General features: G+C 41.0%; 1 protein-coding gene across 2 annotated transcripts in view; it reads right to left on the bottom strand.

Annotated features, from left to right (window-relative positions):
- Positions 1-20314, bottom strand: part of Frem1 (FRAS1 related extracellular matrix 1) — a 369630-nt gene that overhangs the window by 307470 nt on the left and 41846 nt on the right. The gene's annotated exons all lie outside the window — the stretch shown is intronic.

The raw sequence follows: 20314 nt of genomic DNA, 5'->3' as shown, positions 1-20314 counted from the left end.
CTTTATTTCCATACATAAAAATAACTTGAAAGGATCTATGAACCTAAATATGAAAGACTAAAACTATAAAACTTTAAGAAGAAATTATAAGGGAAAGTGTTCATGAATTTAGGGTAGGCAAGAATTTCCTAGGATACAAAGAAACATGATGTATAAAAGAAAGAAATTGATAAATGAGATATCATCAAAATTTAGAACTTTAAATGACATTGTTAAGAAAATGAAAAGTAGTCCTTAGACCATATTTATAATACATATAACCTAAGACCAGAATATATAAAGAATTCTTACAGCTCATTAATAGACAACCCAATTAAAAAGTAGACACAAGAAGATGATAAATAGCCAGTACAACACAAGGAAAGGTGTACAACACTAGAATCAGAAAAATACTAATCAGTACAATAACAAGATCATATTATACACTCATTAGGGAGGTTAAGTTAAAAATTTTAAAAGAACAAATGTCAGCTTAGGTGTGAACCAGTTAGAACTTTCTAATACTGCCAAAGTGAATGTAAAATGATAAAACCATTTTTGAAAACAATATAGAAATTTCTTGTATTACTGTTAAGAACCAACAGTTCTGTTCTTAAGTTTTTACTTAAGAGAAATGAAAACACATGTTCACAATAGATTTGCACATACAGGTTGACTGTCCCTTATCTGAAATTCTTGGGACAAGAAGTGTTTCAGGTTTTGGTTTGGAATCCACTTGATCTGCAAAGAGGTTAGCTACTCCTGCTTTTTTTCAGGTTCCTGACGCATGGAGTGTTGTTTTCCACCCTTTAACTTTCAGTCTATGAGTTTCTTTTTAAATTAAGTGTGATTCTTGTATGCAGCATATTGTTGGATCTTGCTTGTTGACCCATTGTGCCAGTCTATTTCTTTTGATTGGTGAATTGAGACCATTAACATTGATGGTTATAACTGATATATATTGACTTATTGTCATGACTTTTTCTTTTTGTTGGATTCTTCCTCTTTGTGTTTAATTTCTTGTTGTGCCCAATGGATTCATTCTGCTGGGCTTCCTGGGGTTGTGATCCTCATTGTCTTTTCCTAGGATATTGTCTAAAATTTTTTGGAGTGCTAGTTCCTAAGGTGCTCTTTGTCATAAAAGTATCTTATTTCTCCATCCATTTTGAAAGAGAGTTTTGCAGGGTACATCAATCTGGGTTGGAAGCTGTTTTCCTTTAGGACTTGAAATACGTCACTCCAAGCTCTTCTTGCCTTGAGAGTTTCTACTGAGAAGTCTGCTGTGATTCTAATGGGCTTTCATTTGTATGTGATTTGTTTCTTTTCTCTGCTTGTAGAATTTTGTTCTTCTGTTGGGTTTCTGGAATCTTAACAATTATATGTCTATGTGTAGATTTTTTTTTGATCAAGGCTAGTTGGAGTCCTATATACCTCCCTTATCTGTATGTGAAGTTCTTTTCCCCTGTTTGGGAAGTTTTCTGCCATCACTTCTGTGAACAGTTTTTTTATGTCGTCTACACTCTCTCCTGTTTCTTCATTGACTCCAGTCAGTCTTATGTTATTCTTCTTTGCATCGTCCAGCAGCTTCTGGATTGATTTCTCGTGGTCCCTTACAATTTTAAAGAAATTTTTCTTTTCCTGGTCACTAATTGCAGTCTTATATTCTATATCCGAAATTCTGTCCTCACATTGGCTCATTCTGCTGTGTAAACTTTCAATGGAGTTTTTAATCTCCTGGAAATCTGTTTGCATCTGTTTTATGGATTCCATTTGTTTCCTATGTTGGGATTCCATCATGTTCCTCAGCTCCTCTATTTTTTTATCTGTTTCCTCTCGAGATTTATTAATCATGTCTTGCACTATGGGCACAATCTCTTCTGTTATCTGAGAAATTATTTCTGATTTCATTTTTTCCAGATCCTCTTTAGTTCCCAGTTCAGGAATTCCAGGTGGTTGAGTATCAGATTGTTACATCTTGTTTCCCTTTGGGGTTGCCTCAGGTGATCTGGAAGTCTGGTTCTGAGACTTGTTTACTTGTCTTCTCATTTCAACAGATGCAGCCTGCTATGCCTTTGTTGAGGCAACTTTTTGCTCACCCAGTGGTCTTTAATTCTCAGCAAGACACAGAGCTGCCTTTTCTCTGTTGCTTGACCAGTCCACTAATTCCCGGGTACAGAAAGGTGGCCTTCTGGATCTCTGAGCTGATCTGTTATCTGGGTGGGCTTCTGGCTGGGGCCTGTGCACACTTGGGATGGTATCTATGTGTGTCACTGGCTAGGGCCCCTGTTGTCTGGGAGAGCCTTTGGCTGGGGGCTATGCACCCCAGTTCCTGTTGTGTGAGCAAGCTTCTGGCTAGGGTCTCGCGCACTTACTGATGGTATTGGGGTGAACCTCTGGCTGTTGCTTGTGTGCCTGTATAGCTCTTTTCCAGGCAGGCCCTTGGCTTGGGCAGGTGTGCCCCACCTTCTGGGGTCAGGGTGGATCCCTGGCTGGGATCTGCTTGCACCCGCACTGCTCTGGTCCACACCGCTGCTCCCCCAACTAAGGTGGTCTGGTGTGCCTTTATTGCAGAGATTTTCTTCATTTTTCCAGTGGGCTTTAATTTTCATCAACAGGCCTCAGAGAGGTCCTCTTTCTGTTGTTCACCTCTACTGTATCTTCTCAAGCTCAGAACAATGTCCTTTATGACCCCTGCAACTCTGTGGTGTGGTTCCAGGTAATGACTCAGCACAGCTCTGTGTGTGTGTGTGTGTGTGTGTGTGTGTGTGTGTGTGTGTGTGCGCATGCTGGCACCCATGCAGCTCAACTCCTGGGCACTCTGGGGCAGTAGTATGGTGGCTCAAGAGGCTTACCTCCTCGGCACTCTGGGACAGTGATACAGTGGCCTAAGAGTCTCACCTCCTCAGTGCTCTGGGGCACAATAACTGCTTTTAGAAACTGTAAAGTAGTTACAAGAGAACAGTTGCCCAAGATTCAGAATTTTTTTAAAAAATGGAACATGTGTGTTATGTGGCCTGTGTCTTCACTCTAACTTCGTTATGAGACTAAACCATTCCTCACAGCTCTAACTACTGAAGAAGCCAGCTGAGGTGGGAGATGGATGCTCGGTTGTCATGGCAAGGAAGCAGCATTATTCTAGCAGCGTCCATCCTTGTTAAGCCTTCTACTATTAGAGATTTGAGTTTACATGATATACTTTACCCTCATAACTGATGTGGCTGGAGAATTGGTATTGAATTTATAGCATTGGCAGTACAGAAAATGTAATATATTTTATGCATGTCAATAAAGGAATGACCTGTTCTTGTTCTACATAGAATGGAAATTGGAACTCAAACACCCTTTGTATTCCAAAATAGGGTCTCAAAACATTTTGTAATTTTCATTTAAATTGTTAGGAGGCTTGGAGCTATTAATTAATCTATCTTCCAATACATTGTTTAATATAGCACTGAGTAAATGATACAAGTTGTCAGGGTATGAGTGATCAACTAATAGCTCTACTAGTAATTGATTTATTTTTCTTCAATAAAGTTGCATAGACCAATAAAAAAAAAAAAGAAGTATGGCTTTATCAGACTCCAAATGTTCTTTTCCATCACAAGTTGCTGAAGGCCACGACACTCTTCACAGGATTTCAGAAACCACCTCCTTCCTTTCTTAGAAGCTTTAGCAACCATTTTCTGGTGGTGCCATTATATAGCTGAAGGAGAAAGGGAGAAAGAAAAAGGGAGAGGAATGGGGAGGCAGTGTTCTCTAGTGTCTTCTTATAGAGGGCATGACTCCTTTAGGGAGACACTACCCCAAAACTTCATGTAAATCTAACCACTCCCCAAAGCCCCACATCCTACTACCAGCACAATGAAGGTGGTGGAAAGGAGCCTGCCTCTCCCTTCCATGTCACACAAGATGGCCCTGCTGTTTGGCACAGTGAGAATCAAGATCCTTCTCAGCTGGGACAGCTACTGAGGCAGAGGCGCCCAGGGGAAGGTGTGGGCTCTGATTCACTAAGGAGAAAGAGAAATGGTGGTTAGAACTGAAAGTGCATGTGAGACATTTCTCGAGACCTTTGTATGGCTTAACATGACTTTTGCTGTCCCTCACCTATAGGGTGGCATTTTATACCTCGTGGCTCTGACACACTTACACATCTGCATTTTATCAGTTACCTTCTTTTGGTAATTAACCACACTCTCTGGAATATCTTTCAGGTAATGCAGTTTTTCAAATACATGACTTTCCCTTCAGTAAGACTACAGGCTTGTTTGTTTGTTTGCTTGTTTGTTTTAGGCCTTCAAACCATTTTGTTCAATTTTGTCTAAAAACTGAGGAGCAAGAGAGTATAATTTTTTTTCTGAGGCACAGAACAAAAACTCACGTCTTACACGGTGGCCATGTGGTGTACATCAAATGCCCAGTTTACCAACTCTAATATAGAACATATTTGAAAAGACTCCCAGCTAATCCACACCAAGAATATTTACGTACTTTCAGGGGGATTTTGGCACGGGTGTTTCTTTTCCGGAACAGGTGGTAAAGCTAAATTTGTTTGGTGTGCTTGACATACTTGAAGCCTTATAGTACAAGACTTCAGTATCTGCAATAAACAGTTCTCTTCCTTGTTTACAATGAGTCGGGATTTTCTGTGGGGTCCTCAGTTTCTGTTTCTGCCCCCCAGGCAGACTGGAAAGCATTCCACGTCTGCATCCTTCCACAGAACAAAAAGCTGGGGTGGATTTGGCCTGGAAGCCTTGTTGCTTGGCAGTGAGATATGGCCCCCTGGTCCTGTCACTGGGTCAGAATTGATTTCAGTAATTCCTTCATATCCAGAGAAACAAAAGAAATCCACTTAATTTCATCAGAATCGTCACGTTTATACCTAAGTGTTTCCTCACTGTGTTTCAGTGGCACAAGGCTTCAGGGAGGGTGTGCCGAGGGTGTGGCAGGAGTGTAGATATAAAAACATGTGGGAGTGCCCACTTGCTGGACTTGATTATATTTCAGGTCTAAAAGGGGCTGATTCTGTTTTTGTTTGTTTGTCTGTTTTGGCTAAATCAAATGAACATCTCCAAAGCAGGTTTGTGATAGAAATGAAGCTTTGTTGCTCAGGTTAGTGTCCCTTGCTTAGGTCCTTGAGGTAGCCTAGTTGGTGAGGCCAGCCCTGACTCTTTCAGTGTTTCAGGTTCCACGGGGAGCTACAGGGGGTGTGGCTTTGGAAACCCCTTGGATGGGGCTGAGGGTGTAGCTCAGTGGAAGAGCACTTGTTTTGCATTCTCCAAGCCCTCTGGCCACACCCTCCCCCCTGGGTGCCTCTGCCTCAGCAGCTGTCCCAGCTGAGCAGGCTCTTGATTTTGCCTGTGCCAAAACAGCAGGGCCATCTTGTGTGACATGGAAGGGAGAGGTAGGCTCCTCTCCACCACCTAAATCTAGGCAGTGGGCCGGAGCTGCAGGTGGAAGTGGGCACACAGGGGAGACGGGTCACCCCCACAGCAGCCTCCCTTCCCTTCTCTCTGGGATGCCCAAGAATATCTACAGTGCCAGATGTGGGTGGGTACAAGGGCCAGCATCAGCAGCAGAAGCCCTCCTTGCTGTGTCTGAGCTGGGTAGGTGTCCCCCCTTTCCCCCCCACAGGAAACCTGCTGGGAGCCCTTGCTCCAGGGGTGTTTCATCCACCAGGTGCTCTAGGCACAATGCCATGTCTTTCCAGGTATTCAGTCAATGGCCTGTGCAAATGTTGAGACCTAACAAAAATGTTTACCAAATGTAACCTTTTATCAAGTCAATATTTGCATATTAAGGACATTTATTCGGTTTTTTTTAATTAAATTCTTTTATTGGTACATTGTAGGTATACAACACAATTACATTTCTCATTGGGAATTGCACCTTTACATAATGCATCTTGGTTCTTATTTTTAAGGACATTTATTCTTAAGGATACATTATCATTTGCTAGAATGACATGGGGTGGTGTCTCCAAAAATAAGTGCTGAAGGTCTCTGAAGGTCAACAGAATACTTCTGTTACAGAAATGTTGCACAAAAGAGTACTATCAATCTACCTGTACCTATCACCCAGCTACAACATCAACCCATCCAAATCCATACATCCTTCCTTTTCCCAGGAAAATTCCAGATATCATATCATTTCATAGATAAATATTTGAGAAAAAAAATATTTTAAAAACTTTTTTATATATAAACAATATTGCCAGGGATTTAACTCAGTGGTTCCACCACCTGCCTTGCAAGCAGAAGGACCAGAGTTCGATCCCTGGTATCAAAAAAAAAAAAAGAACAATATTATTGAAACACAAAATTAATAATTCTTAGCACCATCATATATCCAATCAATATATAATCTAAGATACCCCCTTCGTTAGCACTCAAGTCAGTCAGTCAGTGGAAATAGTTGAGTTCTAGCAGAGGGTTGCTTTTCTTTATCCAATATCTAAAGCAAGATCTATTTCTAGCCCAGGAAAACTTCTATTAAGACTAAAACAGAAGGAAGGAAAAGACAGATGGGAAGGGGAGGGCAGTATCTCTAATTTAGGCAAGGGCTGGGGTTTACAGCAGAGAGCTGGGAATTTTGGAAAATGCGGGAGATCTGGGAAGAAGAAGAGAAAGAGCCACAGGAAGGCCTCAGCCAAGCATTCTGGTATCCCTGAGCGTCTACTGTCTCGTTCATCACATTTGTCTGAATCAGGCTCAATCCTTCAGCTATGAGAGCAACACAAGAGGCTTCCTCACTCTAGGAAATCACTGACGGTGGTCTGTGAGGCACCAGCGCCTTGGCTGGTGTGATAGATTCGCAGGTCCATTTCTCTTGAGGAGAAAATACACTTTTGAAGTGGATTTCATTTCACAGTGGACTAGGAGCTCAGCACACAAAGGCAGGAAAAAATATTAGCATCCACAGCAAGTTTCATTTTGATCCACATTATACGAAAGAAATTGTTTGAAGTACTGAGATTTTTTTCTTTCATGGAATTCTGATTGAAAAAGTAAAAACTGTTCCCCTATTTCTGCTAAGAAAGAATCACAAGCCCTGTGGAATGAAACGGAACTCTGCAAGGTAAAGAAATGTCTCCATGGTAAGCAGCTGTGTTACTCTCCGGTCTCGGCGACAGTTGTGATCAGAAGACTTTCCTCTGTCAGGGCTGTGGTGGGGCCCTGAAAGCCTCCCAAGCTCTCGGGTGCTGCAGGCTTGGTCCCCAGGGCGGCAGTGTTCAGAGGCGGAGCCTTTGGGAGAGGCCGGATCTTGACCCCTGAATGGATTCACCCATTTACAGGTCCAAGGCTCAGTGAGTTTGGGGAAGGAGCTCTGTTCCAACAGTGAGAGTACCCACCTCCTCCCCTATCTGCTTCCGGCCCTGAGTAACTTGAGAAGCTTTGCTCCCCTGCACACTCTCTACCTTCACATTCAGCCTTGCCTGGGACAAAGTGACAGTGCCAAGCACCCATGGACTTTGAAATGGTAAGCCAAAATAAACCCTTGCTCTCTTTAAGTTCATTTTCTGGAGTATTTTGTCATAGTAATTCAAAGCTGACCAACACATTATGAAATAAGTCCAGTTCCTTTAGCCTAGAACCCAATCTATGTGCACCTTACCTAGCTGACCTAAATAACTCAAGAAATACTCCTCTACAATGAGTCTCATCATCTTACTATTCTCCCTCTCATTCAACCCACTCCCAAACTGAAGCTTTGTCTAAACCCTTCTCCTCAGCTGGTATTTCCAACCCATTCAAGTACAGTTAAATTACATAGCTTTTTAGGCTGATCAAATCACACCCTTCCCTTCTTCAAAATCCTACAACATAGAGCTTTATACCACAATTTAGTCCTCTGCCTGTTATCTCAAAATTGCTTTTATTTACATCTCATAAATAAGATTCTTGATTTTGTTGAAGGAAAGGATTGTGAGTCTGTATATTTATACCCAGCACACTACTAAGCACCTAATAAATATGTAATGCCAACATCTTCACTTGCTCTGAAATGTCTGAAAATCTGACATAGGAACTGCCATTTCAGATTACTAAATGGGATTTCATAACTTCATTAATATACAAGTACAGATTTGGATGGGTAGCATTGTGACAGTAAAGTATAGCAGTATCTTTTCATCATAGTCGATTTGATACATTTCCATTTAAATACCTCACCACTGCCACATTGAACAACTCATTTATTCAAGTTACAAAGGACTGTACCAATCTATAAGCTGACCTGCAAGTACAGAACCCCACCCCCCTCCTTAGGGAATATGTCCTAAGACCCCCAGTGGATTCCTAAAACCATACATTTTACCAAACCTTACACATGCTATGTTCTTTCCTATACATACATACAGTATAGCACAGATATGCAAAGGGGAAGAATCCAGCATCTAAGCACAGAGGGAAAAATGATAATAAAAAAAATCCAAGTCATCTGTAGAACCATAAAAAAGAATGGAAGTATCCAGAAAAGGCAAGCAACGTGAGATCAGGAAGGAAACTGTAAACAAAGTAGAAAATGATCCAACACTATAGGATCCTATTCTGGATCCTATAGGATTTTCCTTTCTCTTATTTTCTTGCAGCAAGGCCACTGGCTTTCTCCCTATTGCATAGGAGACTGGAAAAGTGCTCTCTGGAAAAAACTGGACCAAAGAGATTCAAAAGGAACTGGCAACAGAGGGATGAGCTACAACATGGAGCTAAAATAAGGAGCAAAAGTAAACCTTTAATAGTAAATATTAGGGCTACATTTATTTGTCCTGCTGCTGGAAAATGTATGCACTCTAGGACAGCTATCCCCAAACTTTTTAGCATGAAGGAACAGTTTCATAGAAGACAATTCTTCCATGAACCAGTCAGGAGGAGGTATAACTTGGGAATGATTCATGCACTTTACATTTATTGTGCAGTCAAACCTCTCTGTTAATGTTGATCTGAATTTGCAGCTGCTTCCCAGTGCTAGCATCACAGCCTCAGCTCCACCTCATACCATCAGCTATTATATTCTCATAAAGCATGCACAGCCTAGATTATGCCTGTGTGCAGTTCACAGTAGGGTTTGTGCACCTATGAGAATCTAATGTTACTGACAGTAGGCAGAGCTCAGGCAGTATGCAAATGATGGGGAGTGGCTATAAACACAATAAATTTTGATAGTTCACTTGATGCTCACTTCCTGTTATGCAGCCCAGTTCCTAACAGGCAGTTGGAGTCCCCTGCTCTAGGAAATATGTATTCTTATCTAAAGAATTAGAACCACATGAAAAACATCTCCAGACTTTGATATTAGAGAATCTCTTAATAAAAAAATGTCAAATCACAAATCAAACCCCACATACTTCCAGTTTCCAATTCGTTGTTGTTGTTGTTGTTGTTTGGTACTAGGGATTGAACTCGGGTCCTTGTACTTTCGAAGCAGGCAGCGGAACCACTAAGCTAAATCCCCAGCCCCTCCAATTTGTTTTTAACTATCATTTTAATGAGAAGATAAACAGGGATCCCCCAAAACATCTGACCAAGTTGGTAGCCTTATTCAGCTTGATTTCAAGACCTATGATGTGTTAAGCAGCAACAAAACTGGTATAAAGATAGACATATAGACCAGTGAAACAGAAACAGACCCATGAACACATGGTATCTTCTTCCATTGTCTGCTACTAAAATAGAATACCAAAGTGGGTAATTTATAAAGAAAAGAAGCCAAATGTGGTGGCACAAGCCTATAATGCTAGCACTGTGGGAGACTAAGGCAGGTGGATCATAGGTTCAAGCCCAGCCTGGGAAATTTAGTAACTTAGCAAGACTCTTTCTTAAAATAAAGCAAAACATAAAAAGGGCTAAGGATATAGCATAGCATGAAGGCCCTGAATCCAAGCCCCCAGTACAGAAAGGGGAGAGAAAGAGAGGGAAGGAGGGAGAGAGACAGAGAGAGGAAGAGGAGAAGGTAGAAGAGGGGAAGGAACAGGAGAAGAAAGGAAGGGAGGAGAGGAGAGGAAATGAGAGGAGAAAGAGGCAGAGTGAGGAGGGACAAGGTGAGGTGAAATGTAATTCGTTTCTCCCAGTTCTGAGACTGAGAAGTTCAGGGTTGATCGGAGGGCCATATCTGGTGAGGACCTTCTTGCTGTATCAAACATTTTGAAGGGCATCCCATGGCAAAACAGCAAAAGGAAGAGAACGCAGTGTGTATAACAAACTGCTCTCTAAAGAACTAACCTACTCCCAAGATAAAAAAGGTACTGATCCATTTGTGAGGGTGAAGCATCCATGACCTAATCACCTTTTAAATGTCCTACCTTTCCACAACAGTCGCAGCTGAAAATAAATGTCAACATTGAGTTTGGGGGGAGACACTCAAGTCATAACACATGGTCAGACAATTCTTAGCAAACATAACAAGGTAATTGTCTGAGAAAATTATAAACTTATAAGTGAAATAGTGCTAAAACAACACGATATTCATATTGAAAAATATTAAAGTCACATTGCACCAAATTAACTCATAAGAGCTAATAAAAACTCATAAAACTTATAAAACTTCCAGAAGAAACATAAAACATACTTTGTACCACCCTGAAATGGGCAATGATTTTTCTTACACAAAACATGGGAAATACCAACAGTAAGTCAAATAAAATTTATAGGAGCCCATTGTTTTAGACCGAGCTTCTGCATAAAGCTCCTACCGACCAGACAAAACCAGAACAGCATAATCCGTGTTAGGTGCCACATAATCAAACTGAACAAATGGTCTGCTTTTCAGAACAAGTGCTTTGCCACATTTAATCAGAGGCCAAGTAGACTTGAGCCAGCATAAACAGGAAGCCCCCTCTGCTTTATCTATAGCAGGAAAGTAACCTGAAGTAACTTGATATTAACCGATCCAGTTTTTGTGAACATTTAATCAACCTTCTTCGTTATTCTCCCTCAAGCTACCTAACAAAATACCTCTAGTCTATTTGTAGAATACTACTGGGTTCAAGAATCACTAACAAAGGGGCCGGGTATTTAGATCAGTAGTTCTGCCACCTGCCTCAGAAGTACAAGGTCCCAAGTTCGATCCCTGATACAAAAAAAAAGAATCACTAACAAAAACCAATTCATAGGGCTGGGGATTCAGCTCAGTGGCACTGTGCCTGCCTCGCAAGTGCAAGGTTCTGAGTTCGATCCCCAGTATCAAAAATAAATAAATAAATAAATAACCAATTCATTCATCAAAATTCAATTTGCTGAAACTTTGTTCTTTGACATATAAAAAAAGAAACTGATAATATATTTTAAGTTGAAATTTTGTAAATAGCCTTGTTTTGCAATGTGTGTCTTTACTTGCACTGTCACGGCTGCCTCAATATCCTGAATCAATTTAAAACATTTACCTTTCATGGTCATTTTGACTTTAGGTAGCAGCTAGAATTAGCATGATGCCAGATCCAGTGAATAAGATGGATGAGGACACACCATAATGTTTTTATGAGCCTGCCTTTCCATTGGATGGCACTTGACAGCAGCATTCACTGAATTTTTGATCATACCTTGTAAAGACACTCAGGAAAAGAGGCTTCCAGGACTGCTTCAGCAAGTGGCAAGAATGATGGAATAATTATATTCAAATCTACAGAGAGTATTTTGAGGGGGGTTAATGACAATGTGTCTTTTACTGTAATAAATCTATTTAAATGTAAATATTCACCATATATTTTGATCTCCACATATATATAATGTACTACTTATTCAGCGATAAAAAGGAATAAGATAGGAACTGCACCATGCATGAATCTCAAAAAACATGATGCCGAACAAAGGAGCCAGACATAAAAGACCACATAGTGTCTGATTTGAAATTCTAAAATAGGAAAACTAATCCATCATTACAAAAAAATAATTAGTGGGTGCCTGGTAAAGTATCCGTGGATGACTGCAATGGGGTATGAAGAGATTTGAGTGGTGATGGAAATGCTCTACGTCTGGACTGCACTTATACTTGGTATATTTTATTATATGGAAATTATACCTTACTATAGTTGATTTCTTAGGAATTTCTTGATACTACCACTTTGTCCAACTGATACAGGAGATGAAATGTGAAATGTTATATCTCCCAACCTGTTAGATGTCTGATACGCTGAGCCTGTGTTCTCTAAATATCAAAAAGTGAATTCTTAAGAACAGCAGAGGTTAAGAGTAGGAAAATATTTATTGCGAGGAAAGCTCCTGAGCAGCAGGAGGGGTCCTGAATGGGTACCCAGGGACCCTACTTTACAGGGAAATCTAATAGAGCAAAACCCACATGGGAACAAAGTGGTTTGCAGCTGTGATTAACCAATAAGGTTGCAAGTACAGTCACTTAGGTAATAGTGATCCAGTGGGGGAACAAGTCACATAACAAGTGTGCATGGAAAGAACAAAGGCTTCTAGGAAGTGGTGGGTCCAAAGGTCTCTGGTCACCCACTGAGGTGACTGATGTCTGTCTAGACTTCATTAGGCCCAGTGTTTGTCCTTTGAGGAAATATGCAGGCCTGGTCATTTGCCCTTATCTTAAGGCTGGGTCCCTCACAGCTGTGTATCCAGCTGCAGTTGTGGTGTTTCACCTTTGTCCTGACCCTCTCAAGGGCCCAGCCCTGTCTGACTGCCTATAATAACTCTACCTAACTGGGCTGTCTATAATACAACTATTGTTCCTTTTCTCTGATCCCATGCAGCTACACTTTCAAACAGAGTTATCTCTCATTTTTAACTCCATTTCTACTTTTCATTCTTAGGAGTCCACTCTACCCACTCTGAGCCAGGTATATGATCCCAGCAAGCCACACTATTCTTGTTAAATTACTAATGGTTTCAATATCCTAACTTATCTTTTTTCTTGTTGTGGTGCCAGAGTTTGGACCTAGTGCCTTGCATCTGCCAGGCAAGTGCTCTACCACTGAGCTGCAGCCCCAGCCAATTTCCTAATGTATTTATCAATTTTATACACCTTCTCCCTTCCTTCTTCTTGCCATGGTTAATGACACCTTGGTTCTCCTCCTACCCCACTGTCAGTTCTTGGTCTGCCTTACTGGTTTCTTCTCATCTTTCCCACCTCCACTCATCATATCTTCATGTTTAGAATCCTCAGTTTTTTCTCTACATTCATTTCCTAGGTTACCCATTCATTCTCTGACTTTAAATATTGTATATAAACCAGTAACTCCCAAAGCTGTATCTTTATCCCAGACCTCTTCCTGGACTCTACACTCACATTTCAGCTGTTATTTGTCATTCCACTTGGAGGATTAAGAGTTATCCCAAACTCAAAACGTCTGTGGAAGCCAACTAATGGCCTACAGAGGTATCCAGCCAAATGCTACCTTACTGACAAAGAAGGCTTGGATCTGATTAATGATCTTGAAATGAGGAAGTTAACTTGGATCACCCAAATTGACCCCAAATATCACCTCCAGCATCCTTGGTAGATAGAAGGAAGTGTGACTACAGGAGAAGGCAAAAAACGTTGGCCGGCAACAATAAATAAGAGGCAGGCTTTGAAGGTGGAGGAAAGAGCCACAAGCCAAAGCAAGCAAGCAATGCAGTTCTAAAAGCTAGAAAAGGTAAGGAGACAATTGCCCCATAAAGCTTTTAGAAGAAGTCTGGCCCTCTGTGCCTTGGTTTTGGCCCTGTAAAACTGATTTCAGGCTTCTAACCTTCAGAACTATCAAGAGAATAAAGCTGGGTTGTGTTAAGCCATTAAATTTGTTCTAATGTGTTAGGGCAGCAATAGGGAATTAAGGCAGTGTCCTACTGTGACCTCTAACCTCTCACCCCCCCCACACACACACCATTCTTGTTCTCTGACAGTGGCTCAGGAAAAAACAATCCTGGATAAATAGTGCACAAAAGGGAATTGGTCTTTTGCACAACTATAGTTCTCAACAGGTCAAAAACATTTTAAAAATGTTTTTGCTGAACACATAATAAAATATATTCAGAAAAATAGAACATAAAGTCAATATATAACAATTTTAATACCCCAAAGGTTAAGCATAGATTTTGAATCCATAAAACAAGAATGAGATAAGTAGTATTAAGAATCAATATAGGGGGCCAGAGATTTAGCTCAGTGGTGTCACCACCTGCCTCACAAGCACAAGATCCTGAGTTTGATCTCCGGTACTGCAAAAAAAAAAAAAAAGAATCAATACAGGGTTGGGGATTTAGTTCAGTGGTTCTGCCACCTGCCTCGCAAGTGCAAGGTCCCGAGTTCGATCCCCGGTACCAAAAAAAAAAAAAAAAGAATAAGTATAAATAGCTCTTTGAAACTGAAAATATATTGTCTAAAATTTTTAAAAATTCAAATAAAGAAAGAGTAAAATGAAAAAACTGAGGATAGCAATATACAAGATTTTTTAAAGTTAAGATTCACTTTTTTTTGGTACCGGGGATTGAACTTGGGTCCTTGTGCTTGCACAGCAGGCGGCAAAACCACTGAGCTAAATCCCCAGCCCCTGTTAAGATTAACTTTTAATGCTAATCCAAAATTAAGACAGAGGCCCATGATCCAATTAACAAAAGGTCCACGTACAGAGAACAAAGAAACAGAAAAGAAGTAAAAAAAATTAAAGAATTTTTTAAAACTGGGGATCTTCAAAAATCTGTGGGTCTTAGAACTGCTGAAAGAACTCACAGGAGCACTTATGATGAGTTATAAAAGGCCCACATTGAGGCACATCAGCAGGGAATTTTAGAATGCCATAGATAAACAGAAAATCCTAACAGGTTATACAGATTTAATAATATTGTCACTTACAATGAAAATGAGTTAGAATGAATCTGATTTATTTTTTAACCAAGTTTATTAAAGCATAGCTGACCAAAAAATGTATATACTGTATTACCTCTCAGCATTCTGGGAGGCTGAGGCAGGAGGTTTGAAAGTTTGAGCCCAGCCTGGGCAATTTAGCAGACAATTTAGAGACCCTATCTCAAAAAATAAAAAACGGACTGGGGATGTAGTCTAATGTGAAGGCTCTGGGTTCAATATTCAGTATTACCAAAGAAAGTGTATATTTAAGGTGATATTTTGATGAGTGTACCTTGGAAAATGATTACCATCATGGAGCAAATCAACATATCTCTCACCTCACATAGCTCCATTTTGTGCATATGTGCTTGTGGTAAGAATACTTAACATCTGCTCTCTTAGCAGATTTCAAATACACGGCGTATTCCTAACCACAGTCCCCATGCTGTAGGCATCCGACTTCTGAATAGCAGAGCTGTTATTACTGAAGGCTGTTGAGTGGAGAGTCTTAACGAAGCACTCTACAGCAAGCCATACAGTGAATTAACCCAGGTGTGACGCAGAATGAAGACATTTCAGATTGCACAAAAACTCAGAAAGCATGCTCTCAAGTACAGGCTGTGCTTCAAAACAAAATCATAGGAAAAAAGGGAAAGGAAATTCAGGAGACATGGATTCAGGACCCAAGAAGCCTCATGAAGACTCTCAAGCTGAAGATCTACTGAAAAAATAATCCCAGAGGGGAGAGGCGCAAAGGTATAGAAAGAGGGAGAGAGGGAATCAAGGGAATGGAAGCTATGGGTTTGTTTTGTGAACTTGGTTTAAAAACTATTAACAGATGTTTGACAAGTCTGCTTGAGCATTTAGAAACAAAATCATCAGTGCACACAACAAATAAAGCAAATGAAAAAATAAAGCAATTATTAACATCAAGACTGAAAGGTTACACAAAGAGAAGATGCAATCATCACATAACTTGCATCTGCCATTAGACAACTTGAATGCTCTTTGGGATATGGATGCTGGGCACTGATTAGACCAGTGCTGTGGCTATAACAACACTGTGAGACCAGGCAGGGGCTGAGCCAGCATGGGACCAGAGGAGAAAGAGAAGGACCTGAAGTTCCATCCAGTGACAGAGCAATGTCCATCACTGAAGAAATACAAAGTGCCAGAACATACACATCGATCAAGATATTACAATAAATTGCAAACTAAATAGCAAAAAGCCCAGTTAGGTGCTTCTAAATAGAACGCGATCACCTTGGGTAGATCAAGAACAGGGGCTGCTGTTTTCTTTGCTGGGTTCTCCTCCCCAATTGTGTGTCGCTTTGGTGTGTGAATAACACAAAGGTACAAATGAGTACAACTAAACAGAGAGCCAGAGCAGATAGGAGGAGGGGAGTTCCACAGAGAGCAGGGACAACGACACAGAATCCCACCTCACCACCTGGAGCAGAATGTGGACAGAAAGGACAGGTGACAGATGTCGCTTCCTCACACCTGGCTCCAGGTGCTCATTAATCTCTTTGGGAGGAAGGAATTGGAAATTAATAAAGCAATACACTCTTTTATCATTTTTAGGCTTTGCACATGAACTTTTATGTAAAAATCTGTTCATGGTTCTCTCATAAATACACAGCTTTAGTCATTCCAACATACATGCTCATCAGCTCAGGAGGTCCTGAGATCAAGTGCCCTGGGGCTGTCAGAGATGACCTACACTCCCAGGCTTTTTCCTTTTTAAATTTTGAGGCAGCGTTTTGCTAGGTTGATAAATTGCCTAGGCTGGCCTGGAACTTGCACTCCTACTGCCTCAGCCTCCCAAGTAGCCAGGATTACAGGCATGAGCCACTGCACCCACTCTTTTCCCTCCCTTATATTGGTTAATGCTAAGCTTTTTTTTTTTTTTTTTTTTTTTTTTTTGTACCAGGGATTGAACTCAGGACCTTGCACTTGCAAGACAGGCAGCAGCACCACTGAGCTAAATCCCCAGCCCGATGCTAAGCTTTTTTAAAGAGTGTTTTTAGGGGCAGTTTTAATGGCTCACAGCAAAACTGAGCAGAAGGTAGAGATTTCTGTACACTCCCTCCCCTGCATGTGCAGTCTCTCCCAGAATGGACATTCTGCCCAGAGTAGTGAATTTGCACTGTTGGTGCAGAACCAACTAATAAACCTACACTGACGTATTTGCACCAGGACTCACTCTCACTGCTGGACACTCCATGGGTTTGGATGAAGGCATAGTGAATGGCATGCGTCCAACACTACAGCACCATACAAAATACTTTCACTGCCCTAAAACTCTTCTGGTTGTACATCTTTTAATTGAACAACCAGTTTCTTCTTCACTAGATAAAAATATATTTTTAACTCTAAAGTTGGCCTTGGAGGTGGCTAAGTTAACAGAAATTGAAGTCGTTTTACCTACCCACACACTAGCAGTGTGGAGACCAGGGAATCATTCATCTAATGGCAGATACCAACACCGTAAGGATTAAGTTGTTTGTCCTAAAGAATCAAATGCAAAAATGTTTAAACCTATCTGAGGAGAGACTGGAGGAGGAGATATTAGTGTATCTGTTATGCCTACGATGATACAAAGTTCACATGGCAAATAACAGCACCTGAGCAGCACCAGATGCAAAAAGCACACACAGAGGGCCAAAGATTTAGCTCAGTGGCACCGCGCCTGCCTTGAAAGTGCAAGGTCCTGGGTTTGATCCCCATACCAAAAAACAAAAAACAGAACTCGAGCTCCACAGAATGGCCTGGAACTAATGTTATCCCACTAAAACAGGCTCTGAAATAAGACTAGAAGAGGAATTTTTAAAAGTTTTTCAGTCATGAAATCATCATTAAAATGAATACATGGTTTCCCACAATGGTTCTTTTGAAGAACACAATGTATATTTAGAAGTAGGCATTTCCTTTTGCTTGCTAAAATTTAGTCGCATGTCTTTATACTACACTTGATTTGTGCACATAATGAAAGGCAGTTGGAGGGAAAAATGACGTTAGAAGTTGGTGATCCAAGAAACACTACAGGAAGTAAAATTTAAACTGGTGACCCAAAGCTCTGGAGAGACACAATAAGAAAATGAGGTACGTATTTTCTAAGATGTCATTTAATGCCACAAGTAGTCAAAGTAGAAACTCAGAAAGAACAGTCTTGGGTACAACGTCCTTGTCATTATCCCAGAAAATGTTTATGTACCAAATATTATGTAGCAACTTCCCCATTTCATAAAGCTGTAGATTGTCAAATATTCTTGTTAACTAGAGACAGAATTCTGAGCAATATTCCCAGCTTTTTAGTCTCTTTGTTTTCAATTAGCAGTCTAGCCTTATGTTTTTAAAAACATCCTCTCTATTCTATTATTTTTAATGATAAAGATCCCTGTATAAAACTTTAACATTATCATCATCTCGTGAAAAATTAAAAATTACATGCCAAAAGTGATAAAAGAAGCATTATTCCCCCCTTATTCTTTGGGGAAAAATAATGAAGAGGGAGCATTGTTTTGCTATCTTCTGATCTTCCAAGCACGTGAGGGCTGGAAAATGGAATCACTTAAATAACAACCCAGATTGTTTCCTCTCACAAAACAGAATAATAGTGGGAACATTTTTGTGACTCCAAGGAAGCAAATGTTTCTAATTAGCGAACAAAATCGGCTGAGGTAACTGCTGTGGGTACACAAACAACAAAATCGCCCAAATTCTGTTTGTGAAGGTTGCCACCTACTGGAGAAGATGCAGTACTACAGCTGGCTTTCGGGGGTTGGCGGGGAGGAGCCGGGGATAAGGAGGGCAGCCGTGGGACAGTCACACAGCGGCAGAAGTCAGAAGCCAGGGAGGGGACCTCTGCCTGGGCCTTAGGGGGGTTTTAGGGCTTAACCAAGGGCAAATAGAGTCTGTGAAGCGGAAGCCATGCGGCCCAGACACAGAGGTAAGAAAAGCCATCGGAGGCCAGGGTTCAAGGAGCAGATGACTGGCTGAGGATTGTTAGCACTGGGAATTTGTGGGAAATGAGATGATTCCTAGGGCTTGGGTTGATAGGTAAGGACTTTTCCCCAAAGACAAAAAGAAATCATTGAAGGCTTATCAAGGCTTGCGTGGGCAAATGACCTTCAATTAAGAACCAATGAAGCTGGGTGTGGTGGTGCACGCCTGTAATCCCAGCACTTGGGAGGCTAAATCAGGAAGGAGGAAGGCTACGAGTTTGAGGCCAGCCTGGGCTACATAGTGAGTTCAAACCCAGCTTGAACTACATAGTGAGACCTTGTCTTAAAACTCACTTAGCCGATTTGCTCAAAATTGAACTAAAGCATTATTCATGTGGGAAGATGTGTTCCAATCCAAACTGAATTAACTTAACAATTTTTGAAGGCAACATGTTAGTATATTGGGGGCTGTCAATTTTTTTCACACAGAGTAATGCATGGAAAGCAGCTGAGAGCCGCAGATGACTAACTATCCACTGGAATAGACCACTCCTCATCATAGCCCAAGAAACAGTCGTGGAAATAATGATGGGGAAAACACCGAGGGGCTAGAGCTTCTTAATCTCTTCCTTTCCTAAATCCCATTAAACTGCTGCCCTTAACAAGAGGTATTTTCTCCTGTGTGTCTCTTGTTTTCTTCACAGGACCAACTGGGGTAGGGGGTGAAATTGGCAGAGATGTCAATGACTCTGTTTGACTAATTGGACAATTCAGGCAAATGTCAGGTTGGACCTTTTTGTTTTTTGAGACTGGGGCTCACCAAATAGCCCAAGATCTCCAACACAGTTTCCCAGATCCTCTTGCTCATTAGCCACATTTAATATAAGCAGTAATCCCTTTCACGAAAGGCTATTTCTGTCATAAAACATGCCCATACAGTTACATGGCCCATGTGACTTTTCCCAGAGAGCCACGCCCCGTAAAGCTGTAGCTTCCTGGTTTGTTTAATGTGATCAGTGCCAGGTGGACCAGGCACATCCTGTTATGTTACAAACTGCAGACTGACAGCCATCCCACCAGTGAACACTATGGGTGTTCAAGAAGAGATCTTTCATTTACCTGTTTATAATGAGACTTGACCAAGTCGTCTTTCTTTCCAGGGAGTCTCTCAATATAAGGGACAAAATGGATTGCAAGCTTGGTGCTATCCCTTTCTTCCCAGCCAACAAGTGAAGAATGATTTGTTTTAATTTGCTTCTTTTATTAAACATTTTTCCCATTTCCAACAAAATTTTGTTTCAAGAAATACAAATAAGCAAAATAAGAATATTTAAGTCAGTCTAGGGATGTAGTTCAGTGGTAGAGTGCCCAGCCTCTGAGTACATACTGCAAATGGGAAATAATTATTTTTAAAAATCTACTGAATCTCCATAGGAATGTTAAGAATTGATAACACCACCTACTCCCTGCTCAGCACGATGGAAGCACAAATCTAGGCTGGTGCAGCCAAGAATGTGGCCCCATTTCCCCCAGCAGGAAACCGGGAGGGCCAGGCCTTGGATGCTTCTCCTCCCTGGCTGTGCCCTGCAGAAGCTCCAGCCCAGGGAAGACTG

This window comes from Heterocephalus glaber, unplaced genomic scaffold (genome assembly GCF_053883595.1).
Source record: "Heterocephalus glaber isolate CG9 unplaced genomic scaffold, H.glaber_assembly_v1.0 deba00001481, whole genome shotgun sequence".
NCBI lineage: Eukaryota > Metazoa > Chordata > Mammalia > Rodentia > Bathyergidae > Heterocephalus > Heterocephalus glaber.
Note: the sequence above shows the minus strand (reverse complement) of the source record. Positions and strands in the feature narration are given on the sequence as shown.